General features: G+C 36.5%; 1 protein-coding gene across 11 annotated transcripts in view; it reads right to left on the reverse strand.

The window, feature by feature from the left end:
• Positions 1–26,979, reverse strand: part of LOC307187471 (uncharacterized protein) — a 1,029,543-nt gene that overhangs the window by 758,800 nt on the left and 243,764 nt on the right. The window contains exons 6-7 of one of the 11 annotated variants that reach the window (XM_079923569.1): positions 6,927–7,110; positions 5,811–5,864 (exon numbers count right to left, since the gene is read on the reverse strand). The exons of the other annotated variants lie outside the window; for them this stretch is intronic. The gene's annotated coding sequence lies outside the window, so the exon portion shown is untranslated. Of the gene's footprint in view, positions 1–5,810; positions 5,865–6,926; positions 7,111–26,979 lie in introns of those variants that run through there. 11 annotated transcript variants of the gene reach the window in all.

Raw genomic sequence — 26,979 nt, forward strand, 5'->3', positions numbered from 1 at the left:
ACATTTGGTAGCAACTCTTTAGCATTTACTTTAAGTGTAAGCAGTGTGGGTTGTTGCCAGGGTGGGAAGAATGAACAAAAAGGCCCCTTTCCTTGAAATTCTTCAGTAAAAGGTTGGATACATTTTTGAAGTTCCCTGATCTTTAAGAGTCCCCTATATAAACATAAAAATACAATGCAAAATCCAACAACTATTGAGTAAAGATATATAGAACTACATGTCATATAATTACAAATAGAGATTGAAAAATAAAATGTGGATTTAAATGTTTTATCACCCAAGTTATAGACTTTTCTGAGATAAATCAAAATACTTTCCACTTCTCAGTTATATTTTAAAAATATTTACTACCCATCAAAAGTGTTTTCTAATTTTTGATAGATGTAATAAAGACATTAGAGGAAAACCTTAAACCATAACCATTCCTATAAATTTGAACCTCACCTATATACTTTATTAAAAGACAAAATATTCCCTTCCTTCTCTTTTTTCTTTCAAAAATATTAACTAAGCTCCTATATGTGCCAGAAACTGTTCCAGGCACTTGAAAGACATCCGTGAACAGAACAATAATTCCTGCCCTTGTGGAGCTCACAATCTAGACAGTAAAAAGACACCTCATGAAGGAAGAAGTAAAACTGCCACTGTTTGCAGCTGAGATGGAAAGATACACCATGTTCTTGGATTGGAAGAATCAATTTGTTAAGATACTTCCCAAGGCAATCTACAGCTTCAATGCAATCCCTATCAAATTACCAATGGCATTTTTCACAGAACTAGAACACATAATTTAAAACTTTATATGGAAACACAAAAGACCCTGAATAGTCAAAGCAATCTTGATAAAGAAGAACAGACCTGGAAGAATCACACTCCTTGACTTTAGATTATACTACAAAGCTACAGTAATCAAAACAGTATGGTACCGACACAAAAACAGACACATAAATGAGAGCCCAGAAATAAACCCATACCCTTATGATCAATTAATATACAGCAAAGGTAGCAAGAATATACAGTGGATAAAAGACTGTCTCTTCAATAAGTGGTGTTGAGAAAACTAGACAGCTACATGTAAAAGAATGAAATTACAACATTCTCTAACACCATATTAAAAAATGAATTCGAAATGGATTAAAGATCTAAATATAAGACCAGATGTTACAAAACTCCTTGAGGAAAACATAGGTAGAACACTCACACAAATCACAGCAATATTTTTTTTAAATCTGTCTCCTAAAGTAAAGGAAATAAAAGCAAAATTAAACAAACTGGACCTAATTAAACTTAAAAGCTTTTGCAAGGCAAAGGAAACCACGGACAAAACAAAAACACAACCTACTGAATGGGAGAAAATATTTGCAAGTGATATAACTGATTAGGGATTAATATCCAACAAATATAAACAGCTCATACAACTCAACAACAACAAAAACAAAAACAACCTGATTAAAAAATGGGCAGAAGGGGACTTCCCTGGTGGTCCAGTGGCTAAGACTCCACACTCCCAATGCAGGGGACCCAGGTTCAATCCCTGGTCAGGGAACTAGATCCCACATGCTGCAACTAAGAGTTCGCAAGCTGCAACTAAAGATCCTGCATGCTGCAACTAAGACCTCGTACAGCCAAATAAATAAATGTTAAAAAAAAAAAAAGTTAAAGGGATTCCCTTGTGGCGCAGTGGTTAAGAATCTGCCTGTCAGTGCAGGGAACACGGGTTCAATCCCTGGTCCGGGAAGATCCCACATGCCGTGGAGCAACTAAGCCCATGTGCCACAACTACCGAGCCTGTGCTCTGGAGCCCGCAAGCTACAGCTACTGAGCCCGCGTGCTATAACTACTGAAGCCCGTATGCCTAGAGCCCCTGCTCCGCAACAAGAGAAGCCACCGCAATGAGAAGCCCACACACTGCAACGAAGAGTAGCCCCCGCTCATCGCCAACTAGAGAAAGCCCACATGCAGCAATGAAGATCCAATGCAGCCAAAAATAAATAAATAAAATAAATATTAAAAAAAATGGGCAGAAGAGCTGAATAGATATTTTTCCAAAGAGGAAATGCAGGTGGCCAACAGGCATATGAAAAGATGCTCAACATTGCTAATCATCAGAGAAATGCAAATCAAAACCACAATGAGATATCACCTCACACTTGTCCGCAGGGCTATCATCAAAAAGAATACAAGCAACAAATGTTGGTAAGGATGTGGAGAAAAGGGGATCCTCATAGACTGTTGGTGAGAATGTAAATTGGGGCAACCACTGTGGAAAACAGTATGGAAGTTTCTCAAAAAACTAAAAATAAAACTATCATATGACCCAGGAATTCCACTCCTGGGTATATATCTGAAAAAATCAAAAACACTAGTTTGAAAAGATACATGCACTCCAATGTTCATAGCAGCATTATTTACAATCGCCAAGATATGGAAGCAAGCTAAGTGTCCATCAACAGATGAATAGATGAAGATGAGACACACACACACACACACACACACACACACACACACACATACACACAATGGAACACTACTCAGCCTTAAGAAAGAATAAAATTTTGCCATTTGCAGAGACATGGATGGACTTGGAGGGCATTATGCTAAGTGAAATAAGTCAGACAAAAGAAGACAAACACTGTATATCATGTATGTGGAATCTAAAAAAATACAACAAACTAATGACTGTAACAAAAAAGAAGCAGACTCACAGATACAGAGAACAAACTAGTGGTTACCAGTGGTGGGTGTGGGCAATAAAGAGGTAAGGGAGTGGGAAATACAAACTACTGGGTGTAATATAGGCTCAAGGATGTATTGTACAACATGAGGAATATAGCCAATATTTTGTAATAACTGTAAATGGAAAGTAACCTGTTAAAATTGTATTTAAATTGTTTTAAATTAAAAATTTAAAATAAAATTTTTTAAAAGACACAACATGAATAACTGCTGTGTGACCTTGTGCAAGGCACTTAAAATCTCTGTGCTTCAGTTTTTTCATCTATGGGGATATTAACAGTGTCTATACCATAGGGTTTTGGTAAGTATTAAACTAGTTATACATACAAAGTATCTTGCACAGAGTAAATCCTATATAAATGTTAGTTTTGCTTACCATTACTATTTTTTTCTAATTTATCTAAAAGTATAGAAAAATAAAAATATTAAGTTGAACCATTTGAAACTGACTTTTTTTAAAGCAACGGCATATAGTTCAACTTATAATTTAAGACAATAATTCTTACCTCTGGCTACACATTAGAATTAGCTGAGGGAACTTTAAAACTACCAGTTCCAGGGCCTGCCCTCTCCCCCACCTCAGATGTATTAAGTTACAGTTTTGTGGTTGAGATGCTGAGTGTCATTTTTTTTTTCAAAATTACCAGGTGATTCCAAAGAACAGCCAGAGATGAGAATTACAGCTGTTTCTTTACACACTTTTTTCATAGGACATACTGAGAAAATCACAACAATGTGATGTCAAAGAAAGCAGAGGGAAAGAGGAAGGAATGGTCAATGATGCTAAATGCTCCAGAGAAGTCATATAAAAGTGAAATTGCCTAATCATATTTAGGGAGGCATATTCACTTAGGTGTGCCTTGAGTTAATGACTGCCTCCACTGGAAAACACAGCTACTTGAGTACTGCTCCTGTCCCATTTCTGATACTCAGAAGTCATCCAGAGTATAGGATTTAGGTAGTCAGTTGTGAGAAATATACATAAGGGAAAAAATTTTTAAAGAAAACTTTTTTTTTTTTTTTTTTTTTGGCTGTACGCGGGCCTCTCACTGTTGTGGCCTCTCCTGTTGCGGAGCACAGGCTCTGGACGCACAGGCTCAGTGGCCATGGCTCACGGGCCCAGCCGCTCCACAGCATGTGGGATCCTCCCGGACAGGGGCACAAACCCGCATCCCCTGCATTGGCAGGCGGACTCTCAACCACTGCGCCACCAGGGAAGCCCAAGAAAACATTTTTGATCCACATTCTCCTGTCACTGTAGCAGAGCATGAGTAAACAGATTCATAAGTAAATAGACAAAGAAAAAGTTATTAACAGGAAATAAAATATATTTAAATTTTTACTAAGATTTTTCTGTGTACAAATCTGAAAGTATAAAATAGAAAGACAGCATATTTTCAAACATCTACTCTTGAGAAACAAAATAATTGTGCTGTAATCCAAAATTTATCATAGGACAAGAAGATCAACATCTACCAATCCATGAGAAACAGTTTGAAGCTGGCTCTCTCAAACTGGAATATGGAAATATTGTTCTTAAAGTATAACGGGTTATTTTAAGAAAATCTTTATAATGTAAACAGTTCATCATCAACAATATGAAATCCTTATCTGAACTATGTAATGGTTGACTCAACCAGGGAAAAGGGATCTCAAAAACCTCAGTCCTTAGTCTTGTACTCTTCAACACTTTTAACATGAAGATACAATTTTCTTAAAGTAAGTTTATAAAATCTGTGAATGATAAGGAAATTTTGGAAAGAACATAATTTGTATGATAGGATAAACATCCAAATAGATCTTGACAGATATGAATAACAGGCCACATCTAAGAGCATGAAATGAAATAATAAAATAATTGCTCATCTCATCTCTTTGGTTGGGCTAACAGCCCAGTCTCTATGCTCATATAGCACCTTGTGCATATCTGAATCCCAGACACCATGTTAAAATAATACATTATGTCATAAAATCCCACAGCATTTTTCAATTATAAGTTTATCTGCTACTGCCCCAGCACAATATATGCCTATTCATTCTTACACTTTAAATTATCTAGCAGAGTACCTAACACATTGATAATTTTTGCAGAGCTGAACAGAAATATAATTTAATATACTACTACAAAAATGAACAACAGGGGCTTCCCTGGTGGCGCAGTGGCTGGGAGTCCGCCTGCCGATGCAGGGGACACGGGTTCGTGCCCCGGTCCGGGAAGATCCCACATGCTGCGGAGCGGCTGGGCCCGTGAGCCATGGTCGCCGAGCCTGCGCGTCCGGAGCCTGTGCTCCTCAACGGGAGAGGCCACAACAGTGAGAGGCCCGCGTACCGCAAAAAAAAAAAAAAAAAAAAAAAAAATGAACAACAAAATAGAGTAAATAGATGGCATTAGTAAAACAGAAAAAGTGTAAAATGGACATGTGGAAGGGATATGAGCTGCCTTCAAATATTTGAGATATTGTCATAGAGAAGCAGCCATAGAATCATTCTTCATAATTACAAGGTAGTAGAATTAGTTAATGTGTAGTATTTACAAGGACATAGATAAGAATCTTACATCAAGAGAAATAAAAAATAAACCCTTAAAGTGGAAGTTATGGCCATGTATTGTTTTCAGTTTCCAGCCATGATGTTTTATAATACATATTGGTGGCCACTTCTGGTAGAAGAAAATTGGATATCATTCATTTAGTCAATAATGTTCTCTGTGTTCTGGGTAGAGTGCTGTGCTCTAAGGACATAGAGCCCGTGGTTCTACGCTCAGGAAACGTACAATTTAATGGAGATACAAACAAGTAAATAGGCAATAATGATCATCTTGCGACAAATGCTACAGAGTGCAATAATGGGAGTGCATACAAAAGACAACCTCCTCTTGGGAGATCAGGGGAAAATTCCTTTTCCTGTCTCTACAATTTGGAAAATTGAGGTAGGTGATCTTCAATTTCTTTGAAAACCTGATTTGTCTAGTTCCACACACCCCACCAGTTAGAGTATTATGTACTGAAAGAGTTAGACTACTTACCTTGAAAGTCAGTTAGAGGTTTGAAGATGCTTTTTGCCTGAATGATAGCCCTTCATGACACATATCTGTCACTCCTCCCTCTGTTGTGCCGGCAATACAATTTCTATTACGTATACACACATATAAGAAATGTGGCTATTTCTACTGTCTTTAATTACATTGATTGGCATGTGACAGACAATATTCTGAGGACATAGTAATTTTTTTGTTTTCATTTTCTAACACTGTTATCTATTAAAATAGTAAAAATTAGAACCGCACAATTATGTTAAAATAAATAGATATATAGGATTATAAAAGTTAATAACTCAACTAAGGTGATAATCTAATGATAATTCTTACATGAGGGACAATAACAAAACATCATATATATATATGTATATATATATATATATATATATATATATACTCTATTTTTTATACTTGAATGTTTTTATTAGTGATGTGGTCAGTTGTTTTTAATGAGGATTATAAAATGTGATCTATTCTGATTTTTATTTCTAAAATATTGAAATTGAAAACAATGTGTCCTAGAATTTTTTTTTTAAAAGACATGGAAATGCTAAGGAATAGCTTCTGGGTTCTTTGTATAATTCTAAGCCACAACAACATATTCTGAAAATCAAAATTTTTAAAGCTAAGGCTTTTTTTTTTTACACTTAACAAAAAAGTAAATGGATAAATGAACATATAGAGAGGCTGTTAAGGTCAAATTGAAATTTTCTAAATTTAGAAGCAGGTCTTCAAAAAAGGTTACACAGTTCACTGAATCAGCAATATGCTAAAGACATATTTCTATTTGAATGTGATTAAATAAAACAGTTAAAATAAAAATACTGTCCCTTCTATAACCTGAAGTTGGTTTTTATATGAGCTCAGATGGCAATTGCCATACTTCTCTTCAAGGTTCCTTAGATTTTTATAACACATAAACTAGCTCCTTGAGATTTATCACTTTCAAACTTGCAACAAAAATTTTAGGACACTGCATCAGAAGGATAGGTACTCTGATGTAGTAATTAACAGTACTTTCAGATATGTTTGACACACTTCTCCAAAAATACTGCAACATGAGAAATCTGGCAATTCTTTAAAACGTTTAGAACAATCTTGGCAACAGGATGTGAATACTTTAAGATGTGTTAAATAATCCATTCACGTTTACCTGTTGCTAATTGTGGCTTCACTTTCATCAGAAACATGGAAACTATCACAAACTCTGCTCCTCATGGTACATAGGTAGTTTTAACTCTTGTCATTTTATTTTTTTCAGATCTGTATTCTGACTCTTAGCATTGTCCTGCTTTTTATATGCAATTACTATGTGTCTGGGGACAATGTATCCACTGCTGCAGGAAAGGGGAAAAGAAAAAACATCACCAACACCCAGCAAAAAGTTAGGAGACTTAAGCAAAGAAAAGATCAAACATATTCAATACTATGCTGCAAGATAAATTTAAAAAAAAAGGAAAAAGACATTTTTAAAAAGTAAAATTGCACCTCTAAAGAATGAGTAAAGGCAGAAGATGAAATAAGAAACGAGAAAATCGAAAAAATAAAGGCTCTTAATATATTAAGCTGAAGGTGAATAATTAAAAATATTAGTAGGACAAAGCACATTTCATGGTAACTAATTTGAAGTTAAAAATGAATAATTATATGTGAGCTTTATAATTAGATTGGACATATTACATAATTCTAGCTGTGTAGTCCTATGCCTTTTGTTAATGCCCAATTCTAATGTAAAAATAAGTAAATAATAGGTATTAAATATCCAGTATGATGTATATGAATGTAATAAATGGAGATATATATGTCAACTATTTTGAGTTATACTATCTAACGAATACTCTAGAGTATCCAAGTGATTAAGAAAAAGCAAAATTTGCTTGCATAGGTTAGCAATGCCTCTAAGATGTTATGTGACTACAAAAGTAAAACCAGCTATTCAGCATCACTCATAGTGATAAAGGAAGGAGAATTACAGGATCACAAATATTGAACACAAAAAGTTAAAACCCAATATGGATATATTAGTAAAGCAATATCACTTTGCAAAATGCTTTAGGATATATATATATATTGATTCTACTCAACAGAAACTTGAGAATTTTCAATTATCTAATTAAATTGGGCCATAAATTTTGGCTGACAAGAAGTAAGGGTTTTAAAATATATACCCAACGAAAATTCTGAGTTATCTGGATTGTCTTTATATGTGGATTAACAAATGTCAATATCATGTTTGCCACATTTATCTTCTCTTCATTGTGTACAAACAAGCCAATGTCATGTATAAAGAACCCAGTTCAAGATCGTTGGGGCTTTCATTTTAGCTATCTTTTCTCTAATACTAAATTATATTACAAATTTAAAATTAAGCATCATATTTTATCATATAATTTTAATATTTTCATTACAGTAAAATATATAACAATGTATTAATGTCTTTCTAAATAAAATTACACAAAAATATTAAAAGATCAGTCTAGAAAATGCAATCATTAAATAAATTAATTAAATTTTAGTTCACTTTTTCAGAATTGTTTGTTTGAATCTTTAAAATTAGTTCAAAATTATCAGGAGCCAAAAAAAAAAAGTCAAAATCAATTTAGACTACCTCCCTCCCAAGGTATTTTTTGTTGTTGCTGTTAACATTTTCTCAAGCATATAACTAATTTTAGGTCTTTATAGTGAGTTTGGTCTATCAGGCATTAATGAGCTAATAAAAGGGAAAGATCCTAAAGTTGAAATTTCTTCAAAATTATAACTCAAATTATTACCTAAAAAATTTTCTATATTCCTGCAGAGATAGATAGATGATAGATTAGATAGATATACAGATAGATAAAAAATTAGACAGATCAATAGATTGATGATAGAAAGGACACACACACATACACACACACACACACACACACACACACACACACACACACACACACAGATCATGCACATATAAAAAGAGAGCTCCCAATATATTTAAAGGTAGGTCTATACTCATTATATATGAAAATAATCATTATTTTAATAAATAATATTTTCATCGTAGTATATATACAATTAAAACATGTAGTATAAAAGAATATTTTCCCCAAATTTTGGATTTTGTTCTTATATAATTATAATCAGGCCCAGTTAGGAAGTGTTGGGCACTCAATATACACTAACTAAAATTAAAATAACTGGATTAATTTATAAACTGTGCATTAAGTCTTTTCCTTTGGACACTTTTATATTCATTTGTTATTCATCTCTTTAGCATAGTTCTTACCTTTGGATTAATATTTAATATAGGAGTGTCCTTTCACTTTGATTTATGCTCTATCCCCTCCATACATTACTGTTGCTTATATATAACACCATCCCGCCCCCCATTGGGAATGATATAGTCCCAGCATTTTCTGGTGGAAGCATAAATCAATGGCCTCACTAATTCATAACAACTTCACTTAGTGTGTGAGATCCTGCTGACCCAACAAAGCAAACCTTACAGTTGTCTCCCACATCCTCCTCTTTCAGAATACCATGCTTGTATTCCACATATGGAGCAGAACAAAAAAGGTAGGGAAAAGACTCTGCTATTTGCCTCTGAGAAGCTTCTTTGACATTCTATGATGAGACCATGTGCCCCTTAGATTGTCATATATGGAGAGTTATAAAATATATGATATGTATCACACAGGAAAATGCACATTCTTTATCTTTATCATAGAAATTCCCTATATCATGGTGGTTATAACCAGTATCAATACAGCAGTCACCTAGACCTCTCTTTGGTTGTCACATATTGTTTTTCATTGAGTGCAGAAAAAGGTTAAGGTACAATCCAGAATCATTCAAGATTAGTTGATCTTTAATAATGACACACTGACAGATGCCTGCCACAAAATGGGAGAGAGGGCAAATTTAACAAGCAGTCTACAAGTTGGGTACCCAGAGAGCTTACTTCAAGTCCACTTAAGCACCCAAACATATTCAACTACATGTTTCAAATCCCACAGATCTCAAATGGAAGTATTCTATTTGAATAAAGTTGGAGAAATATTTATATTTTACTGTCAGGTTCACAAGGGATTATATTATATATATTGTATATATAAAATCATTTATAATCTTTATAGCAATCTTGTGAGGTACTCAGAACAGGAATTCTCATTTAAAAATCTAAAAAGATGAAGTTCAAAAAGGTTAAGTAGACCAAGATATGAGTGTGTGTGTATGTATCTGTGTGTATATATAAATATATATTAATATATATATAAATATATATATATATGTATCATCAATACTTACTAGTGTCTTCTCTGTACTAGCCTTGCTCTTGTTGAGCTTACGGTCTATGGGAGGAGTCAATCATTTAATTAATTACTTCATGAAATATTGAATTATGCTAATGATAACTGTTAAGAATGGAGAATCCAAGAATCACAACTAGCTGTTGGACAATCATCAACAGGAAGACACTGGAACTCACCAAAAAAGATACCCCACATCCAAAGACAAAGGAGAAGCCAAAATGAGATGGTAGGAGGGGTGCAATCACAGTAAAATCAAATCCCATAACTGCTGGGTGGGTGACTCACAGACTGGAGAACACTTATACCACAGAAGTCCACCCACTGGAGTGAAGGTTCTGAGGCCCACGTCAGGCTTTCCAACCTGGGGGTCCGGCAACGGGAGGAGGAATTCCTAGAGAATCAGACTCTGAAGCCTAGTGGCATTTGATTGCAGGACTTTGACAGGACTGGGGAAAACAAACACTCCACTCTTGGAGGGCACACACAAAGTAGTGTGCACATCCGGGTCCAGGGGAAGGAGAAGTGACCCCAGAGGAGACTGAACCAGACCTAACTGCTAGGTGTGGAGGGTCTCCTGCAGAGGCGGGGGGTGGCTATGGCTCACCGTGGGGACAAAGAAACTGGCAGCAGAAGTTCTGGGAAGTACTCCTTGACATGAGCCCTCCCAGAGTCTGTCATTACCCCACAAAAGAGCCCAGGTAGGCTCCAGTGTTGGGTTGCCTCAGGCCAAACAACCAACTGGGAGGGAACCCAGTCCCACCACCCATCAAGAGTCAAGGGGATTAAAGTTTTATTGAGCTCTGCCCAGCAGAGCAACAGTGAGCTCTACCTACCACCAGGCCCTCCCATCAGGAAACTTAAACAAGCCTCTTAGGTAGCCTCATCCACCAGAGGGAAGACAGGAGAAGCAAGAAGAACTACAATCCTGCACCATGTGGAACAAAAACCACATTCACAGAAAGACAAGATGAAAAGGCAGAGGGCTATGTACCAGGTGAAGGAACAAGATAGAACCCCAGAAAAACAACTAAATGAAGTGAAGATAGGCAACCTTCCAGAAAAAGAATTCAGAATAATGATAGTGAAGATAATCCAGGACCTCGGAAAAAGAATGGAGGCAAAGATTGAGAAGATGCAAGAAATGTTTAACAAAGACCTAGAAGAATTAAGAACAAACAAACAGAGATGAACAATACAAGAACTGAAATGAAAACTAAACTAGAAGGAATCAATAGCAGAATAACTGAGGCAGAAGAACGGATAAGTGACGTGGAAGACAGAATGGTGGAATTCACTGCTGTGGAACAGAATAAATAAAAAAGAATGAAAAGAAATAAAGACAGCCTAAAAGACCTCTGGGACGACATTAAGCGCAATAATATTCGCATTACAGGGGTCCCAGAAGGAGAAGAGAGAGAGAAAGGACCAGAGAAAATATTTGAAGAGATTATAGTCGAAAACGTCCCTAACATGGGAAAGGAAATAGCCACCCAAATCCAGGAAGCGCAGCAAGTCCCATACAGGAAAAACCCAAGGAGAAATATGCCGAGACACATAGTAATCAAATTGGCAAAAATTAAAGACAAAAAATTACTGAAAGCAGCAAGGGAAAAATGACAAATAACATACAAGGAACTCGCATAAGGTTAACAGGTGATTTCTCAGCAGAAACTCTACAAGCCAGAAGGGAGTGGCATCACATACTTAAAGTGATGAAAGGGAAGAACCTACACCAAGATTACTCTACCCAGCAAGGATCTCATTCAGATTCGATGGAGAAATCAAAAGCTTTACAGACAAGCAAAAGCTAAGAGGATTTACCACCACCAAACCAGCTCTACAACAAATGCTAAAGGAAATTCTCTAAGTGGAAAACACAAGACAAGAAAAGCACCTACAAAAACAAACCCCCCAAAATTAAGAAAATGGTAACAGGAACATACATATCGATAATTACCTTAAACGTGAATGGATTAAATGCTCCAACCAAAAGACAAAGCCTTGCTGAATGGATACAAAAACAAGACTCATATATATGCTGTCTACACGAGACCAACTTCAGACCTAGGGACACATACAGACTGAAAGTGAGGGGATGGAAGAAGATATTCCATGCAAATGGAAATCAAAAGAAAGCTGGAGTAGCAGTACTCATATCAGATAAAATAGACTTTAAAATGAAGAATGTTACAAGAGACAAGGACACTACATAATGATCAAGAGATCAATCCAAGAAGAAGTTATAACAATTATAAATATATATGCACCCAACATAGGAGCACCTCAATACATAACGCAAATGCTAACAGCTATAAAAGAGGAAATCGACAGTAACACAATGATAATGGGGGACTTTAACACCTCACTTACACCAATGGACATATCATCCAGACAGAAAATTAATAAGGAAACACAAGCTTTAAATGACACAACAGGCCAGATAGACTTAATTGATATTTATAGGACATTCCATCCAAAAACAGCAGATTACACTTTCTTCTCAAGCGTACACGGAACATTCTCCAGGATAGATCACATCTTGGGTCACAAATCAAGCCTCAGTAAATTTAAGAAAACTGAAATCATATCAAGCATCTTTTCCGACAACAACGCTATGAGATTAGAAATCAGTTACTGGAAAAAAACTTAAAAGACACAAACACATGGAGGCTAAACAATATGTTACTAAATAACCAAGAGATCACTGAAGAAATCAAAGAGGAAATTAAAAAATGCCTAGAGACAAATGACAATGAAAACACAATGATCCAAAACCTATGGGATGCAGCAAAAGCAGATCTAAGAGGGAAGTTTATGGCAATACAATCCTACCTCAAGAAACAAGAAAAGCTCAAATAAACAATCTAAATCTACACCCAAAGGAACTAGAGGAAGGAGAACAAATAACACCCAAAGTTGTTAGAAGAAAGAAATCATAAAGATCACAGCAGAAATAAGTGAAATAGAAACAAAGAAAACAATTGCAAAGATCAATAAAACTAAAAGCTGGTTCTTTGAGAAGATAAACAAAATTGATAAACCTTTATCCAGACTCATCAAGAAAAAGAGGGAGAGGACTCAAATCAATAAAATTAGAAATGAAAAAGGAGACATTACAACAGACACTGCAGAAATACAAAGCATCATAAGAGACTTCTACAAGCAACTCTATGCCAATAAAATGAACAACCTGGAAGAAATGGACAAATTCTTAGAAAGATATAACCTTCTAAGATTGAACCAGGAAGAAATAGAAAATATGAACATACCAATCACAAGTAATGAAATTGAAACTGTGATTAAAAATATTCCAACAAACAAATGTCCAGGACCAGATGGTTTCACAGGTGAATTCTATGAAACATTTAGAGAAGAGCTAACACCATCCTTCTCAAATTCTTCCCAAAAACTGCAGAGGAAGGAACACTCCCAAATTCATTCTATGAGGCTACCATCACCCTGATACCAAAACCAGACAAAGATACTACAAAAAAAGAAAATTACAGGCCAATATCACTGATGAATATAGATGCAAAAATCCTCAGCAAAATACTAGCAAACAGAATCCGACAACACGTTAAAAGGATCATACACCATGATCAAGTGGGATTTATTCCAGGGATGCAAGGATTCTTCAATATATGCAAATCAATGGGATGCACCATATTAACAAATTGAAGAATAAAAACCATATGATCCTCTCAATAGATGCAGAAAAACCTTTTGACAAAATTCATCACACATTTATGATAAAAACTCTCCAGAAAGTGGGCATAGAGAGAACCTACCTCAACATAATAAAGGCCATATATGACAAACCCACAGCAAACATCATTCTCAATGGTGAAAAAAACTGAAAGCACTTCCTCTAAGATCAGGAACAAGACAAGGAGGTCCACTCTCACCACTATTATTCAACACAGCTTTGGAAGTCTTAGCCACGGCAATCAGAGAAGAAAAAGAAATAAAAGGAATACAAATTGGAAAAGAAGAAGTAAAACTGTCTCTGTATGCAGATGACATGATACTATATACAGATAATCCTAAAGATGCCACCAGAAAACTACTAGAGCTAATCAATGAATTTGGTAAAGTTGCAGGATACAAAATTAACGCACAGAAATCTCTTGCATTCCTATACACTAGCAACGAAAGATCAGAAAGAGAAATTAATGGAATAATCCCATTCACCAATGCAACAAAAAGAATAAAATACCTAGGAATAAACCTACTGAAGGAGGTAAAAGACCTGTACTCAGAAAACTGTAAGACACTGATGAAAGAAATCAAAGATTACACAAACAGATGGAAAGATATACAATGTTCTTGGATTGGAAGAATCAATATTGCGAAAATGACTATACTACCCAAAGCAATCTACAAATTCAATGCACTCCTTATCAAAATTATCAACGGCATTTTTTATAGAACTAGAACAAAATATCCTAAAATTTCTATGGAGACACAAAAGACCCCAAATAGGCAAAGCAATCTAGAGGGAAAAAAACTATACTACAAAGACTATACTACAAAGACTATACTACAAAGCTTTAGTCATCAAGACAATACAGTACTGGCACCAAAACAGAAATGTCAATCAGTGGAACAGGATAGAAAGCCCAGAGATAAACCCATGCACCTATGGTCAACTAATCTATGACAAAGGAGTCAAGGATATACAATGGAGAAAAGACAGTCTCTTCAATAAGTGGTGCTGAGAAAACTAGACAGCTCCATGTAAGAGAATGAAATTAGAACACTCCCTAGCAATGTATACAACAATAAACTCAAAATGGATTAAAGATCTAAATGTGAGGCCAGACACAATAAAACTCTTAGAGGAAAACATAGGCAAAACACTCTATGACATAAATCACGGCAAGATCCTTTTTGACCCACCTCCCAGAGAAACGGAAATAAAAACAAAAATAAACAAATGGGACTTAATTAAACTTAAAAGCTTTTGCACAGCAAAGGAAACCATAAACAAGATGAAAAGGCAACCATCACAATGGGAGAGAATACTTGCAAAGGAAGCAGCTGACAAAGGATTTATCTCCAAAATATACAAGCAGCTCATGCAGCTCAATAACAAAAAAACAAACAACCCAATCCAAAAATGGTGGAAGAACTACATAGACATTTCTCCATAGAAGATATACAGATTGCCAACAAACACATGAAAGGATGCTCAAGATCACTAATCATTAGAGAAATGCAAATCAAATCTACAATGAGGTATCACCTCACACCTGTCAGAATGTCCATCATCAGGAAATCTACAAACAACAAATACTGGAGAGGGTGTGGAGAAAAAGAAACCCTCTTGCACTGTTGGTAGGAATGTAAACTGATACAGTCACTATGGAGAACAGTATGGAAGTTCCTTAAAAAACTCAAAATGGAATTACCATCTGACCCAGCAACCCCACTATTGGGCATATACCCAGAGAAAACCATAATTGAGAAAGACACATGCACCCCAATATTCACTGCAGCACTATTTACAACAGCCAGGTCATGGAATCAACCTAAATGCCCATTGACAGATGAATGGATAAAGAAGATGTGGTATAATGGAATATTACTCAGCCATAAAAAGGAATGAAATTGGGTCATTTGTAGAGACGTGGATGGACCTAGAGACTGTCAGACAGAGTGAAGTAAGTCAGAAAAATATATATATATATCGTATATTAATGCATATATGTGGAATCTAGAAAAATGGTAAAGAAGAACCGGTTTGCAAGGCAGAAATAGAGACGCAGATGTAGAGAACAAACATATGGACACTGAGGGGGGAAAGCAGGGGTGCAGGTGGTGGTGGTGGTATGATGAATTGGGAGATTGGGATTGACATGTATACACTAATATGTATAAAATTGATAACTAAAAGTACCTGTTGTATAAAAGATAAATAAATAAAGAAATAAAATTCAAATAAAAAGAAAAGAGATATATGATGAAGGACTGAGCGAAGGCAGGAAAGAGAAGAGATAGACACTGTAAATGTAGATACAGAGTCAAGTAGGGAAAACACATCACATGCCAGAGTCTGACATGAAATTTTCCTTATAAAAAAAGGAAATAATAAGTAATATTCCTATAAATTGAAAAAATAAAATCAAATCAGCAACTTATTGGCTAGAATACCAAGGCGGAACGGAGATGCTGGAAGCAGGCTTTAAAGACAAGAATAATGGATTCATTGTCAATAAGACCCTCCCTCTCTATCTACCCTCGTAGCCCATCTCACCTTGCCTGTTTCCCTTTACGTGGTATTTGCATCCTCTCTTATTCAGGTAGTGGTAAGCATGCCTCCCAGGAGTCCATGTGTGGCCACTACAGCAGGTCATGTATCTTTTTCCCGACATACAAGTACATTCAAAAGAGATTTACTGAGTTCCTACTATGGGCAAATCACTTCTTTAGATGTTAGTGATACAGAGTCAAATTTAAAAAATAATCTTTCTGTGTTCATGAAGCTTCCATCTAGTGGAAGGAAGAAGAAAATTATTAAAAAAATAAAAATACAATATGTCAGATGGTGATGAGAACTATGGAGAAAAAAAGGAACCTAAGAATGTGATCTTATTTTGAAATAAGGTCTTTGTAGATGTAATTCGTTAACATGAGGTCATACTGGTTAGGATGGACCTTAAATCCAATGACTGGTGTCCTTATAAAAAACCTATGTGAAGACACAGAGACACACAGGGGAGAACCCTATGTGGCAAGAGAAGGAAAGATTGGAGTGATGCATCTACAAGCAAAGGAATGCCAAGTCTTGTTGGCAACCACCAGAAACTAAGAAGAGAACGTGAAGGATTCTTCCACAGCATCTTCAAAGGAAGCATGGGCCTGTTGACATCTTAAGTTCAGACTTCCAGCCCCAAGGAATCTGACAGAATACACTTCTGTTGTTTAAATCATCCAGTTTGTTATACCTTATTACAGCAGCCCTAGGAAACTAATAGAGAGGTCCTCTTATTTTACAGAAGATACTAAGATATGCACATTCCAGGTTTCCTCTTCATGCCATTTAGTAGATAATGCCAGACTACCACCAGAGAGTCATCTCCCCAAATGTCCTATCACTTCATTGAGCAGAGAATCCTGACAAGACAGCACGGGCCTCAGTTCAAGGGAGTGCAGGGCTGTACTGCTCAACTCAGTCTGGGGTCTTCCATCTATAGATTCACCCAGTGCTGTCACCGAGTTCAAGTAATCACTGCAGTGCTGGCTGGACATGCCGAACTCCTGGCTCTTTTCCTTAAAGCAGCCGGTCTCAGCTACCTAGTCACCAGGAAAGTTGCCCGGATCCTCCAGTAGGTGGCTGATCAGAGATTAGATGTTTTCACTGTTCTCAAGAGGCACCCAGGTGTTCAATGTTTCTCAGCCCTGATGCGTCCGTAGGGAAGCCTTCACGCTCCACTCTGTGTGTTGGGACAGTCTTGCTCTCAGGTGTACTCTGTTTGCACAATCTTCATACTAACTCTTCCTCCACTCCAGCAATTCAGCTGTGTTATCCAATTCATCAGTTTCTACGGGGAGAGGTAGTGAGAACCCTTTAGTTTCAGTGAGCTACTACCCCTTCCTCTGATAATGAGGGGCTGCTGCCCTCAGTGAGCCAGTCTCCTGTCTCCTCTCAGCTCAGACTGCTGCTCCATCAGGTCATCTATGGAGAGATTTTTTTTTTTATGGGAGGAAAACCCAAAGTTTGTTTTCACCTAGTCGTATTTTAACGGGAGACAGAGGTAGCAATCCCAACTTTGCTGCCTATGTGAAGAACTTGGGAAACATTGGTCAGTTAACCTCTCTATGGAGACTAATCCCCAAAATATTATCCTACAAAATGTGAGGAAAGTACCCCAATCGCTGCTTCCCAGAGTCCCATAGGAAGTCAGGACTAAGCACAGCTAGGATGAGCAGGCTCTGAGGGGAGAGAAAGATGAATGGATTGGGACAAGGGATTCCAATAGCTCAAGACCCTAATTTACTGATGGAATTTCACTACTGGGGACTCAAATCTTCTTCATCTGAGGCCAAACGAACTGCCAAAGGCTAAGAGTTGTATCCTAGTGTCCAAGTGTTCTCCACGCCTGGCTGTGGATATAGTTAGGCTTTAGCTCATGACGGACAACAGCAGGGAAAGGAAGTAAAGATGCAGACTCTGAAACTAAGGTGAATTAGTCACACTTGGGCCTATGCTAAATGTCAGTCCCATGCAGAAAATCATGGAACAGCCTCAAGGAAAAACTAAATTAAGATTCTAACAGTCACATGGTATGGGTCACTCAGATATAACAAATTCAAATATTCTTGTAGCTTCCAGATTTTCTAGGGAGAGAAAAGCTAAAACATCATTTTCATTTTGTTTAGTAAGAACCAGAAAAGGAAAGTGATCTCTCAAATATACATAGCAGAGCAGATGTACCACATTTTGTATCCAGAGTTACTCCAGTGTAACAGGTAAAATCTTTTTGAAATACCTATGCCCCATCTGCCATTACTAAATCCAGGAAAAGGAAGATGCCACCCTAGCAAGTATGACATAAGTGATTTTTCTGAACAGACAGAAAGAGGGAGGGGAAAGCCCAATCTTCTTTCCTTAGTGATTGCAGAATGAAGACAAGAAAGTAGAGGAGAAATAGATAAGAAGGCATATCATTCCCAATCACCCTTCTTTGCAGTGAACTCATGGAGAGGGACTGTGTTGGAGTGTTAGATGGGTTAAGATGAAAGTCATTGAATAGAGGGGGTTTGTGCTGTTTTTCCACTTGGAATTATAGCAGAAGTCAGTTTCACAGAGTATTACCAAAACAACCCAGGATAGCCCCAGGGTTAGCGAGATGAAGTCCTGACCTCCCCTCACTTGGTCTTCCTAGAATCCCATTTGGTGCAAGAAGTATTGGCAGGCTTCTGTGGGGGGAGATCATTGCAATGAGTGATATTTGTTATTTATCTGAAATCCACAGGGTATACCTAAGGTTAGGGAGCAAAGATAAGTTACAACAGGACCTCAGAGGGGACTGATGTGAAGCCAAGACAGCAGGAAAGACTCCTAACCAACGTGAGAAATAACTACACAGGCAGGAGGTCCCTGCTATAGTCAGAGGATGCTAGCAGGACACTCAGCCACCAGGTAAGACCATCATTGCAAAGGTCAGAGAAGCCAGAAAAATCAAGCAAAGGCTTGTAGATGGAAATATTGAGATGTGTACTGCCTTCCTTGCTGCCAGATTACATAGCACCCGTGACACACACGTCACCCTGGAAAGAAGCTGGGAAGAGGAGGAAATCTACAAGACTGCATTATTCAAAAAAGACAAATACATGAAGAGACTGAATTTATGAGACTGAATTTATCAGACGGATCAAATTTAGTTTCATGAGTTTGCTTTTTTCTTTTTTCCCCTTGCTGCACTGCAAGATCACATCAGATGTAGAAAACAAAGCATCCACATTGAGACTGCGCATCAGAGTGCACCTCAAGTTATCTGAGATCGTAATACATGATAAAATAAAAGCAGACTACCAACGTTTCTTGCATTACTACAGGGGTTCTTGAGTTTTTCAAGAAAACACTGTCACAATGACCACTTGCAGATTTAATTCCATACTTTTAGGAACTAACAAAATAAAGGTGAGACAAAAGAAGTTGTTGAAGGCACAAATTCAAATTTCAATCAAAAAAAGGATAGGGCAGGAAGACAAGGTACTATCTCCAGATTCCTTTCTAAATGTTACTCTTAATTGCTTCAGATTAAAACCATGTTAAAAGCATTTTAGGGGCTTCCCTGGTGGCGCAGTGGTTGAGGGTCCGCCTGCCGGTGCAGGGGACGCGGGTTCGTGCCCCCGTCCGGGAGGATCCCGCATGCCGCGGAGCGGCTGGGCCCGTGAGCCATGGCCGCTGAGCCTGTGCGTCCGGAACCTGTGCTTCGCAACGGGAGAGGCCACAACAGTGAGAGGCCTGCGTACCGCAAAAAAAAAAAAAAAAAAAAAAAAGCATTTTGCATAAAATTAGCCATTCGCAATGAAAACTGTCGGAACTCAAATAGATCAACTTTCTAAGGTCTCTCTTTCCAGAGGGTAAATAGTTGCTAAATATAGTGCCAGCTTTAAACAGTTGGTCTGATATAAGAAAAGAGATCCTCTGAGTTTGAAAGGAGCATGAGGTAACCTATTTGGAAGATTCAGCAATACATTCTAAAGAAGTATTTTGACAAATGTCAGCTGGTGGTAGAAGTAAAAATTGATCAGTTGAATCTTAAGTGGAGTTGATGTGTCTTCTACATGTTAAATTCTTGCGATTTTAATCAAATGATTTATGTAAAAAATACTGCACTAATATATACCTTACAAGGACATTCATATTTAAAGCACACGATTATCTGCAATATTCAATCAGCTTTTTATTCTGTAACTAGAATGTGATGGAAAAGAATAGAGGCTTATTTTATGTGAGCAGCAAGTAATTTTCACTAGAGAGGTACTTTACTATTCCATATCTTTCTCCCTAAGGCAATACAAATCACTGTGTTAAAAAATTATAAATTTCAAATTAAATGGTAATATTTAAAAATAGCATAGAAATGTGAAATACAAGCGGAATAATTTTTAAGGAAGAGAAATATGCTTCTTCTTCAATATGTCTAGTCGTGCAAGCCACTCTAGACTTCTAGACATTATTTTTACAAACTAAATTAGAAACAGCTCACACAACTCTAAGGCTATTCATGTGCTGAATTGTGCCCTGCTCTTGCTGAGAACCCAAAATCCAGCATCAAATTTCACACTGATTAAATGCAAAACAAATATGTGTTGACATGATTCTATTTGTCTTGAAGGAAAATATTTCCTTTTTATCAAGTGTATATGTACATATAGTTCAAAATTAGAAACTCTTTCCAAAACCAATTTTTTAAGTTGGAGTTATTTAATTGGGAGTCTATTTTCATTCCAGTTATTTTTTCCCCCAGTAGGTTAAGTAACACATCATTTTAGAGAATTCTAAAGACATTCTCATTATAAGTAGTACTTAGGATTTACAAGAGGTTAGGGGAATAGCTTTTTAATCTGGTAATTGCTTTTATGTGTATTCACTGCCCTGTTGCCCCAGAAACTCAGTGAAATGCTACTTGCTCCCTGGAGAAATGATCAGATCTCCATATTGATAAGATACCACATATATCCAGTTTTAACTTTTTTAACATTAATTCCAGGGAAACAAGAACAATGGTAATGAGATTTCTTTAAAACTTGGCTTTATTCCTCGTTTCCTTGGCTAGTGAATGACCTGAGAGATTGCCTCCTCCAGCCCTGCCTCTGCCTTGTGTGGTATCTGAACAATTCAAAAAAGAAGCCTTCTACCTTTCCCAAACCTATTAATTTTATGGCCTATATCCAAGCAAGATGAATATGACTTCCTTAAAATTAAAGATTTTAAAATGTCACCCTAATTGGACTATCAGCTGGATTTCACAAATAAATTAATAAATACAAAAGTTAAAGTGCATTAAAACAGATTATACAGGTTTTGTTTATAAAGCAGCCTTACCCTTTGGAATTTTCACTTTTTAAACATGAGCTATTCTCAGGCACTGCTCTGTGTCTGTACTGAGCTAATTTCAGAAACAATCAGCTGCTTGCAGCCCCTCCATATGTCTACAAATATCTGTAGGTGTGAAAATGTCATAAACAAAAGAAAAAGTTCCTATATTAAGCCCACACACCTTACTGTGAAATGAATTAGATCAGAAAATGAAAATCAAATTTTCCATTAAGTATTTCTGCAGCCAGGTTACTGAAGAATTTATTGTTCTTGAAGCAAAGAATTTCAGATAAACAAAAGAGGCCCAAACTCAGAAATTATCAGGGTTTTTTCTTATCATTCTGTTTTTGTTTGGAACCAACAAAAGTCCACCAGCCTACTTTATTAACTGAGAAGCAAGAGAAAGAAAGAAAAGGAAAAACTCACACTTTAGAAAGGAACTCCCTTCCCCTATTACACTGAAAATTAAAATAACTGAGAGAGGAGAATCAGTACCTGTTTATTTTTCTCCTCAGCTTTGCGCATATCACAACTACTGATGCTGAGGGTTATGGTGACTCTGGTTAGTCATCCTCAGCAAGGAAAATTTCAAAACCAAGGAAATCTAAGATATTCTTCTCTGACTTGCTAATTCAACTTTATATGAAAATTACTAGAAAAAAATCATTCCGGTCTTTTTGGTCACAGAAAATGAAACTGAAGATTTATATCCTGTAGTAGGTAAACTGAGCATTACTATGAAAAATGAAGAGAGGGAAACGACCAAGCAAGGAGATTATTTACAATTAAACAAACAAAAGGATTGCTTTAAGAAATGAGTCTTGATCAGGGAATTTGGTGAACTCAGTTTCAAGTTATCAGCCAGAAAAAGAAAACAAAATTTCCTGAAACTTCTAGAGCTACACAATTTTAAATTTTAATGCTTTTCTTGTTGCCTCCCATTAAGTTGTTGAATGTCAGTGTACAAAAAGGAACTGTGGTACAAGACAGACTGACAATCACCTATTTCTGTTACCTTGGCCTCTGTAGTAAATGCTTATGGATTATATATTTGAGGAAACTCAAAATCTAGAGAGTATTGGGGAAAATGTATATGCATTTGGTAGAAATGATGCAATTCTACCACATTCTCTTTGCTTGCTCCAAATATTAAGTAAGTAAATTTATTGGAAAAATTCAATCTGAAGTTTATATAAAATCTATGCTTTAGGGAAAATGGAGATAAAAATAATATTTTTTAGGTAAGTATATCCTCTGAAGGAGAGAGATGCCAACTTCCTAGTCAACAAAGTGGTGACAAGCTTGGGTATTGGTATCCACAGTCCTCAATTCAAGTACAGCTTCCTACATTCATAGCTGTATAATGGGGAAAGTTACCGAAGTTTTCTGAATTGGAGTTTCTGCTTATTCATGATTTTTTAAAATAACACTTTCCTCTTAGAGCTGTGTTATGGACGGAATGTTTGTATCCCCCTCAAATTCACATGTTGAAATCCTAACCCTCAATGTGATGACATAAAGAGGTAGAAACTTTGGGAGGTAATTAGGTCATGAGGGTAGAGCCCTCATAAATGGCATTAGTCCCCCTTAAGAGACCCCAGAGAGCTTTCTCTCTCACCCTTTCTACCAAGTGGGGACACAGCAAGAAGACAGTCATCTATGAACCATAAAGTGGGCTCTCACTAGACAGTGAATCTGCCAGTCCCTTGATCTGGAACTTCCCAGCCACCAGAACTGTAAGAAATAAATTTCTGTTGTCTATAAACTACCCAGTCTATAGTATTCTGTTACAGCCGTCCAAACAGAGTAAGACAAGTTGTTACGAACATGACATTAAATTGCTTATGTTAATGTGTTGCACAGTATTTAGCATATAGTATGTGTGCTTTTATTTCTGGAATTGAGATTAACATAATTTTCAAAAGGATAATTTAGGTCACAATCATTGTATTATCAGTCAGTTAATAAAATGGCTCATATCAAAGGTCACTATAAATTTTATTTTATAAATATATCTGTCATACTTTTCTGTTATAACTCCCTTAGGACACAGTAATAGTAACAACAACAGCAAAAATCATTATATAAGAATGTAGGCCATTTTAGCTTTTCATAGAATCAGTAAAGCCCAAAACTTAAATATATCAAAAATATTGTCTAGAATAATTCTTTTCATGCCGTTTCTCAGGTGAAATCTACCTACCTGCTTTTTTCCCATTTAATCAAATGTTTATTCAATGAAAGTATGTATAAAAACTTACAAATCTGATAACTCAACTATATATGAGATAGGATGATGGGATATTCCGTTTTTAACATATACATACAGCACAGTTATTAACTGTTTTTCCCTTTCTGCTTCGGTCCTTATTTCTGGCTCCTGTTTTGTCGTGTGAGACCATTCTGGTATTGGCTTAAGGGAAGATTAATGGACAACTTTTATCACTTTCAGGCCAAGGGAGGAAATTTTAGGTGTTAAAAAAAATTGGAGACTACCTGTTAAGGTAGCATAGAAATTGCTTAGAAAATAACTTGAACTCATTCTGTGAATCTTGTTCTTAAAAACTTTGTGAAACTCCTTTGTAGCTCATGGGTTAATGTGATATCACAAATTTCTAATAAAATTTCAAGACCATATTACACAATGGTTAAAAACCACTGGGTTTAGATCAGATAGAAGTGACGAGCCTCCTAGTTCTAATGCTTCCTGGCTTGGTGATTTGGGCAACTTATTTAATCATCTGTAAAATGGGGATAATAAAAATCTAACTTAAAAGGACTACTATGTGGATGAAAGAAGATGATGTATATAAAAATACTACAATATGTCATATATAAATGCTGAACAATTGTAAGTTGCTGGTAATATTAATTTTTATAGTCTTTTGACTATATATTCAAAAAAATGTTATTAAGTTGCAAGCAAATGTGTTATGTTTTCTTGGAGAACTTCTAAGTGCAACAGGTAGAAAAGTGTTTTATTAATACTAGATACCCCGCTTTACATTTTCTCCATTCTTTGGCAAAAGAAGAAATCCATTTTTCTTCCAAAGCTACTTCTACAGAATTTCTGTTTCCTTGAGGCTCTTACTAATGGTCATCTACAAAGAGCTTTTTCTCAAAGGACCTTATGCTGAAAGTAGGAGATGAAATAATGTCTATTCATAAGTACATGATTACCAAATAGGGCAGTGTATGTTTTCATTCCTGTGAATCTATGTTGCACAGCCTCTTTGAAATTAATGTCTCTTGTATTTTCCATTGTTCTCAATTTATAGAAAGATTATATTCTGTTTTATAATCTATTGCTTATCCAACTTCCAGAAAATAGATAGCTGAGATATACTTGCTTTGAAAACATATATAGCTATATTTAGTACCACCACCTACATGATCTAAGTTTAGATCAATACAGGGGTCTCAAACTTCAAGTCCCAAATGTTAAAACAGTAAGTCTCAGAACTCATGCATACATCTGAACACTAAATTTCACAATGGAGTTCTAGGTATTTTTATTTTATTTTATCTTATTTTACCTACTCCATCTAACTTTAGGTCAGTCACTAGAGTTCTCTCCACATCTTATTATACCATTGAGTTGAAGGTGTAATAGAAGTACTAAGAATACTGAAATAAGCTAAATAGGTTACTCTTATAAATAATAAACAGTTGAAGAAGTATTACAAAGTGATATACCCGAGAATACAAATGAACAGAGTATTAATTATGCATCTGACTAAATCTGGCCACAGAAATGATCAAAGGAGACCAGTCAGAAAAGCTTCCTGAAAAAAATGCACCTTTGAAGTTGGAAAGGCAAGTGCAAGAAAAGGCCTGGAGGCAGAAACATAACAACATGCAAACCAGGATGAAGAGCTTAGATAGGGCAGAAGATTCCCCCATTGATTAACCAGACAAAAAACTTGATGAGTAAATGTAGAAAAAAATGAGCCCCTAGGATGCACTTTTAACAAGTAGTTTTTCATGAAAAGATCAGAAAATTAGTCTTTCCCCTAGCCAGTGTTAATTGAAAATGCAAAGGTCTTTCATGAGCTGATGCAGGTTTCTGAGCCATGTTGTTTTGGTTGTTTTTTTTCTGAATGGTGGCTATAGTATTTCAAAATGACACATGGCATTAGGTCACTGGAGGTATCCAGTTAAAAAGCAATCAGCAAACCATGTGACTGCAATTGTTTCCTCCACCCCACCTCTCAGAGAAGCCATTCCTGGATACCATTTGTTACCTGAATGATTTTACAATGTTGATGAAATTGTTTTGTCAATGTTTGCAAGCTTTCATGCTATTAGCTAGGTTTTCAGCAGAAAAGGGACTGGTTATATGTTCTTTTAAGTGCTAAAGCAGCAGGCACCCACAAAATACAGCTTCATTGATAAATTGTTATCATCCTATGACTTTCAGATGTTAAGCATGCACCTGTTGCCTGCATTAGGAGGGCAAATTAACAGAAAAACATCAGTTTTGTTATATTTTTGAACTGTAGTGGTAAAATATATCAGAACTTGCCTGAAAATAACAAAACATTCTCATATCAATCATAAAACTCATGCTCCTCAGCTTCCTCAGACAGAGTTTCAATTTGCCCAGAAGAGAGATGGATTTCTCTCAGCCAGGTGAGATGACAGGTATGAACTAAATGAGCCCAATTTGGGGGCCTTGGCAGAGATAAGGTCTTCAGGATGAGAAGTCAGACTGGCACTTATGACTTTTATCAGAGACATACCTTTTGTACCAATATAACGAGTAAGTTCATTCAGAAAAATATCTGTGCAGTGATAGCAAGATAGATTATGCAAGAATGATAATGCCTGAAGGAGGTAGCTTTACCTTAGGATTTAGGAAGACAGCAAAAGGATTTGCTGAAAGTGACTAAATCACAGGTCTAGATAAGAATTCTAAATAACTGATTACAAAACATCACACAGAAGTATATGCAGCCACAATGGATCTACATTGACCTGTGATGTACGTGTGTATGTTCATCTGTGTGTACAGACATACTTCTAGTTTCTCCTCAATAAAAAACTAATGGAGACATTTAGCAAGTATTTTTCTTTTATAAATTTATTTATTTATTTATGTTTGGCTGTGTTGGGCCTTCTCTAGTTGCAGGGATTGCTGCGTGCAGGCTTTCTCTAGTTGCGGCGAGCGGGGGCTACTCTTTGTTGTGGTGCGCGGGCTTCTCATTACGGTGGCTTCTCTTGTTGCGGAGCATGGGCTCTAGGCATGCGGGCTTCAGTAGTTGTGATACGCAGTCTCAGTAGTTGTGGCACACGGGCTTAGTTGCTCCGAGGCATGTGGGATCTTCCCAGACCAGGGCTCGAACCCGTGTCCCCTGCACTGG

Source organism: Stenella coeruleoalba (assembly GCF_951394435.1).
Source record: "Stenella coeruleoalba genome assembly, chromosome: 6".
In the NCBI taxonomy this organism is placed as follows: domain Eukaryota; kingdom Metazoa; phylum Chordata; class Mammalia; order Artiodactyla; family Delphinidae; genus Stenella; species Stenella coeruleoalba.